This window comes from Loxodonta africana, chromosome 5 (genome assembly GCF_030014295.1).
Source record: "Loxodonta africana isolate mLoxAfr1 chromosome 5, mLoxAfr1.hap2, whole genome shotgun sequence".
NCBI lineage: Eukaryota > Metazoa > Chordata > Mammalia > Proboscidea > Elephantidae > Loxodonta > Loxodonta africana.
Window position 1 is genome coordinate 93,697,440 of NC_087346.1, and position 8,091 is coordinate 93,705,530.

Genomic DNA, 8,091 nt, shown 5'->3' on the forward strand with positions numbered 1-8,091 from the left:
TAGAACTTGGAGAATAAATGCTGGAAAAATGACCTGTTTGGAGGAGGAAAAGTTATTCCCAGATTATAGGTGGAGGTATTATCCTTGAATTTAAGTTGACTGAAGAAAAATGAGAGGAGGTGTATCTTTATATCTATTTTTAGTGCTAGCGTTGGGAAGTTAGGTGACATTCCCTTCATAAAATACGAAGGAACATAATATGCCTGGGGGTGGGACGTAAAATATTAAAAATTGAAGATAGTGGTAGTATAGCTGGATTAATAAGAAAAATTAAGGCTGAGTTTGCTGAAACTCAATAAATGTTTGCTGAGTTATAAAAAGGAAGCAGTTGAGATTCATGTATACCTCAAAAATCTCTTGAGGAACACTTTTGTCACCAATGTGGGTAATGAAGGACAGTATAATACAGGGACTGTTCACAATGTAGTCTGTAGGGTTTAGGGAAGCCAAAGTGTCGATGTTGAATACCCCACAGCACTAAAATATGTCTCCCTGAAGGAGGAAGGGAAAGGGAATTTTAATAGGACCTGTACAGAGCAGCTCTAAAGAGATGGCTGCCTAACAGTTACTAAAATTTTCAGTATAACAGGGAAACCAAATTTTAGCAACCTGGCAGGGGAGAGATAGGTAAACAAATACTAAGACTTTATTGTTCTACCAGTTTCCTCTAGTCCCTCCGATTGGCAGAAGAACTCAGAAGATAAGAATAAAGTTGCCTGTGGATTCGGTCAATGGACGCAACAATCAAGGTGGAGAATGCATTTGGATAGAATAGGAAAAACATACAGTCAATTTTGAATCACACATTTACCAATTAAATTTAGTGCCAAAGAGCCTGAACATCTAAAAGATGACGTAAGCTGGAGTGATTTATGTCTGGTGTTTAGTAATCTAGTTATAGCAGAAGGACATTATTGGTTTTCTGGGCTATAGTCAGGAATTTCAACTTAGGTAGTGGGGAGGCTGATTTAAAGATTAAAAGTCTTCTGACTGTTCTATCCCAAATGATGCAATGAGAGTAGTATACAGTAGTGATCTATTTTAACTGAGCTGAAATGTGATGGCTTGGGATAAAAATGACATAACAATCTTCCTAGTACTTTTCTTTCAAAATTTAAAATTTCATGACACAATAATTCTCCTCTTTACATAAGGAAATAATAGAACTTCAATTTTCAGACAGGATGGCAGCTATAATAGAATATTAATATAAATCTGTCCAAATGAATTTGAGAGAATGTCATCATATGAAAGCACTATCTCAGGAAGTAATGTTCCAAATCAAAACTGCAACACACTGATGAAAGCAAGTAAATAGGTAGGTAGAAGGGTAGGTACACAAATGAATAGATACCAGGTAACAATTAATATATAGCCTGCCTTTGTATAGAACAGTATCTTTGATGTGTAAGTTCAAGTGGCATTGTGTCAGGTTCCAGCTCATAATGACCAGTCTTCCACTCATATTATGACTCTGTATTTTCTTATTAGGCACCAAAGTGTTTCTGCTGCTATACTTCCTGGTAGAGTTTGTAGCAGTAGGGGAGGAACTAAAATCCGTGAACTTTCAGACAGTACTCAGGAGTTATCAACGGTTATCAAAAATATCTTTGTCACTGAAATTTCTTTCTAAATAGATATCCGGTAGCCATAAACTTGTGTCATCCAAAGTTGTTGTCAGTGTTAAATGATCACTATCCCCTTGTTGCATGCGGTAACTTTAAAAACACATGACAGTTATAAGATGAAAAGGTAATTATGGTTTTTCAACCTGGTGGAAAGAAAGAAAAAGGTACTCTAAAGACCTCAACCTTTTCAACTCAGAAATGAGAAGAAAAAACTGTCCTTACTCCTGTGGATATAGTAGAATATACAAATGTTTTGATTTAATTTCCCAGTTATTTTCAAATGAATTTTCAAGCTGAGAGAATTACAGTAACAGAAGAATAGTATGAGAAAACATAATTTCAAATAGTCTTAGTATTGTCTTTTTGTTTTGTTTGAATTCCACTTTCTCTTATATTCACTCATAGAAGTTCAAAGTTTGGATGATACTATACACTGATTGGAGCCCTGGTGGCACAGTGGTTAAAAACTGTGGTAAGCTATGGCTGCTACCAAAATGTTGGCAGCTTGAACCCACCAGCCACTCCTTGGAAACCGTATGGGGCAGTTCTACTCTGTTGGATAGGGTCACTATGAGTCGGAATCCACTTGACAGCAACGGGTTTGGTTTTGGTTTTTGTTTAAAAACTGACCATATGTTGTTAGGAGCCATCAAGTTGGTCCTGATTCATAGAGACCCTATGTACAACAGAAGGAAACACTTCCTGGTCCTGCACTATCCTAACAATCACTGCTGTATTTGAACCCGTTGTTGCAGCTACTGGGTCAATCCATCTCCTTGAGGGCCTTCTTCTCTTTCACTTACCCTCTACTTTACCAAGCATGATGTCCTTCTCCAGGGGTTGGTCCCTCCTGATAACATGTCCAAAGTAATTGAGATGAAGTCTCACCATCCTCACTTCTAAGGAGCATTCTGGCTGTACTTCTTCCAAGACAGATTTGTTCATTCTTCTGGCAGTTCCTTGTATATTCAATATTCGTCTCCAACACCATAATTCAAAGTTGTCAATTCTTCAGTCTTCCTTATTCATTGTCCAGCTTTTGCATGCATATGAGGTGACTGAAAATACCTTGGCTTGGGTCAGGTGCACCCTAGTCCTCAAAGTGACACCTTTGCTTTTTAACACTTTAAAGAGCTGTTTTGCAGAAGATTTACCCGGGGCAATACGTCAGTTGATTTCTTTACTGCTGTTTCCCTGGGCATTGATTGTGGATCCAAGTAAAGCTGAAATCTTGGACAACTTCAACGTTTTCTCTGTTTATCATGACTTTGCTTATTGGCCCACTTATGGTCCAGTAGGGGAAAAACTGAAAAATTCTGTTTTAAGTAAAGTATCTGCAAAAGGAAGCCTATGTTTCTTTGTGTTTCATTGTTGTTAGCAGTGGTTTTGACAGTGGTGATATTTGTATACTTGATTGGTTTTGCTTTACCTATTTTCTTTTTAAATCTGCTGAGTTGGGCATAGATTTAAATTGCAATATGAGAAATTCAGATTTTCTATAACAAAAATATCAAGTTACAAAGGCAAGTGTTGAAAAACTCTTCTACTCAGTACTGTGGAAGTAACTCCCATTTTATATTTGCAAGAAGTATAGTCATTTACAATATTATACATATGCTGTCTTTATCCATATTATACCTCATTTCTTAGTCAACACAAAACTTTATCCCAACTCTAGTTATTAACCTTAAAAAATAATGTTTCCAACTCTCAATATTTTCAATGAGATCATGCTTGTCGTGGTGTGTTGTGGAGGCTATCCTGTCACATAGTATCACAAATACATGTAACTGTATAGTCCTATAATCCTTAAAATTGTAGAGCTTATTCTCAGATCCTAGAACCCTGCTTCCCATTTACCTTTCAACTGCTGGTTCTAAAAAGTGCCCTGTAATAATAATAATAAAAGAATATATTATTAGACTGTGTTTTTGTTCCATTCAGCTGATTCAAAATAAGAGCTCAATAAACATATCTTGAATTAAACCTGACATTTCAAAGAAGACTTAAACAAAACTGCAAACGGCATAAATTAAAAAAAAAAATAGAGACTAAGTCTCCATTACTACTTTTTTATTTAGCATATACAGAAGTATTTTTGCTATCTAAAGTCTTGCAACTGATAACGTAGGATCAAAAATAGGATGTAAATTATTATGTACTGTTTCAGATCCCATGTACGATTTAATCTGTTTGAACTGAAATAGTGTGAAACATGTTTAATATATGTAAATGAGAAACAAATATTCTGCTTGTTTCATTTGATTCTAAACAACAATGCTTTGTAGCTGAAATCTAGACATCAGATATTTAGCTTGCAGAGTTGTGAGTACTAAATGAGGTAATGGGTTTGAAAATATATGGTAAACTCTGAAAAAGTAAGATAAATATTCAGTGTTATTATTTTCGAAGATTGAAGCAAATGACCTATAGCAAGAAAACTGTATCTAATTAAGAAAAGGCATATGTCAGCTTTAGAACAAAATAGTGTTTCCATCTGATTATTGCCTTTAATTTTTACAGATTGCTAGTTATTTTATAAAATACATATTATGGACATTGTGTGTTCTCTCATCAGTTCTTAAACAAATGTTATCAACACGTATTGATTAAAAGAGACTGTTGAATTTACTAAAGCAAAACAAAACAAAGAATTGCATTTACGCCCACAGTTTCTATGTTTTATATAAAACGTGACTTTTTATATCACTCTTAATGTAAAACAACAAGGCAACAACATGCAAATGAAAGTTCATGCACCCTGGAATATATGAAGCTGGATTGTCTTAAAGTGGGGTTAACAGTGAGAATTATATTATATGGAATATCCTCCCAGCTTTGAATACTCCAACAGCAAGAGTGGGGAGAGGAAAGCACTGCCTTCTAGCCACTTAATTGTAGTCATGTGACGCATAAAATTCATTCCAGCAATGTCAACGCAAATACTTCCATGTTCCCATCTGGTTATAATTGAGTTTAGAAATCACAATTGGAGAATGGGACATAGTAAACACAACAGCTTCTCTCATGAAACACGTGTATCTCATGTTTCTTGTATACAAAGTGATTGCGCTACCAGACATATAATGGTACAGTATATATATAACCCATAATGCATATGTCTTGATAGTCGTAATAAACACCTATGTTACTGGCTTATGTAAGTACTGCACTGTACTTTCTATCTAAAAATGTTACCATATAACAGTGTATGCTTTGACTCTTAGAAGCAGCATCCGATCTCTTGTATCCTGTGTCTCTTGAGTGTTGTAGCGTTATCTCTCTGTCAAATTTTATTTAGAAAATATTACCAAGAAGTGCATCATGACTCCAAAATGTGGCAAAACAAACGCTAGTGAAAGCAGTAGCAAGAGGCAAAGGGGAAGTATCAATTTGGAAGTGAAACAAAAGGTTATTAAACAACAAGAAGGTGGAAAATCAGTGAATGCTATTGCTCGGGCTTTAGACGTGGCATGCAGTACTTGACAATCACGATAATCCTCAAAAACAAATAAAAAATTTTCCAAGCCATTAAAGTATAAGCGCCACTCAAAGCTACAAGGTTAATGGAAATGCAAGAGGGAACTATATCACATATGGAGAAATTGCTAATGATGTGGCTTGAGGGCCAAACACAAAAGTGATTCCCTCTCAGCACTCTGACTATCATGGCTAAGGCGTGAAGCTTGTTGGAGATGCTTAAAGAAAAAGCAGGTCCAGGCTACTATATGGAGGATATGATGCTCACACAACATCCAGATCACATAACTACCTATCCTGGATGTTAAGAGATGAATGACTGTATCTGCGAAGTATATGCAAATATCCAGAGTTTGATGAGGGCTTTATATTTCACCTTTACCACCACATAAATCATTCACGAATCCACTACTAATGTTTCTGTTGCACGTAGACAGCAGTGAAAAATTATGCAATAACAACTTCAAAGGTGGAAGAACCACAAAATAACTCTGAACCTTTGAGGTCATTTTTACCATTTGAACACAAATTATATGAGTGCACTTAATTGGCTTCAGCATTTGCAAAGCATAGCTAATGAATACGGAGGTTATTTAGGAAATAGCAGAAAGTGGATCTAGCTAGAACACTGCAGCTTAACAGAATTGATTTCCCAGTATAAAAAGAAACACATTTATTGCTTTTGTTGTTGTTATTCTTAGATGTCATCGAGTTGGTTCCGACTCATAGTGACCCTATGTACAACAGAAGGAAATGCTGTCTGGTCCTGTGCCATCCTCACGATAGTTGCCGTGCTTGAACCCATTGTTTATTGTTTTCAAATGGCCCCAAATGCAAAACACATCGATGAATTAGGCTGCCAGAAAATCCAGAGAATGCATCAAAGTTGTTCAATCAGCATGATCAACTCAGGTGCTTGCTTTCATGAATCTTCCTCGGCTCAATAGAGACTCAGAAGTAATGATATATGAAAGCCTCCTTGCTCTATAGGGTAAAAAAAAAATCCAGTCGTACAGGACAAATTATACTCTCCTTAAAAAAAAGCAATTTTCCTCTAGTTCACTAATTGTACATCAATGCATAATTTTTTTTAAAAAAAGTATTAAAAGTGCTCTCGCAAAACGAGGCTCAGCCTTAACTACATATTTTTCATAATAATACAAATGATAAGAGAAATACCAACTTGTAAAGTGCTCAGTGTATTAAAGCTTTGGAAATCATTATGGAAAATAATGAAATGTTAAATTCAAAACTTAATGTATTTTGAAATTATTCTGGATTATTTAATTCAATAGATGCCTTATGACCTAAAATAGATGAATCTTTTTTAATGCACTGCATATTTACAGTTTGCTTCATTAGCTACATTGTATTGTTTCACATAATAAAACGTTCTACATCAGTAAATACACAATGCCTAGAGACTAAGTATTTTTAATGGATTATAATAGTATCTGATTCTTTTAAAATATCAAATAATAGTTACAAAACTAAAAATATACCTATATTTTTTTGTCTTCTACAAAATATCTCATATTACGTCCAGTTAGTGCAACCCAATACAACTTAATTTACTATGATATAGTTAAATTTAACAAGGACCTGCTCCTATATAACCATAGTGCAACTATAAAAATCAGAAAATTAACGGTGATTAATGCCATCTAATCCATAGCTATGAGTCGGAATCAACTCCACAGCACTGGGTTAATCCATAGTTCCCACTTAAGTTTTGACAATTACCCTAATGATGTTCTTTATAGCAAAGGAATCCAGCCCAGAATCACTCAGATAATTTAGTAGTCATCTATTTAATTGGAATATTTTCTTAGTCTTTTCTTGGCTTCACTGTCCTTCATACCTTTAAATATTGCAGGCCAGTTATATTGCAATTTGTCCCTCTATCTGGATATATCTGATATTTTTATATGATTAGATCTATTTTATGTATTCTTGGCAAGAATATCACAGAACAATGTTCTGCTCTTCTCACACCATCCCATGAGGTAGCATCAATGTAGATTTGCTCCACCACTGGTGGTACTAATTTTGATCGCTTGAATAAAGTTTTGTTTCTCCACTATAGAGTTATTCCTTTTCTCTCTCTCACTAATAATATTTTGTGGGGATATAATTTGAAACTAGGTCACTACCATTCCTCATCACACACCTATTGATGTTTCTTGCCTGGATTAAATATAATGGTTACAAACGGTGATTCTTTAATTCCTTCATTACTTCAAAATGTATTAGTTAGCATTATTCCATAGAAAAGAGTTCTGTAGTATCCTCAGTTATTCATTTATTCATTCAGAGTATTTATAAAAGTTATTCATGAATTACTATTTTATTCAATAGATTATATTCTGTTATTATCATTACCTACATTGATGCCCACATTGTCCCAGTTTTGGCCAATGAGAGTTCCTTATTTGTCTTTTTTACATATTCCCATTATTCTTTCAGTATTTTCTAGCTTTCTACCACAAAAATGTACCCTTTCATCATCTCTGAATTCAACTATTATACAGGAGTTCTGGTTTATTTTTGTATATAATGATATTTAGAATTGAAAATCTGAATGTTAAGTGTATTCAGTGCTATTGAGGATTGCTGATCCCAGGACTTCTCATTGGATACAGTTGGAGATTACAAACATACAAATATTTGCACCACTATTTTTTCTATATATTTCTGTATGTATTGAAAACTGTAAGTTCACACAAGAAGAGCAAATTCAACCTAATAGAACAAAGTTCATTCTAGAGTTCTCTTTTATAATATTTGGTCATATGCGAGATGCTGGAAACACATGAGAAAATTAGCTCCCATTTTCTGCTTAGTTAATATATTTAAATATACTTACTTGTTAAATTAATCCTCTTGTGTGTAAATAATTTTTTTCACCATCAAAATCAATGTGGAGAATATGGTCGTGTTCTTCATATTGGCTGAGTTTTGACACCCTGAACCTGGTAGCTCA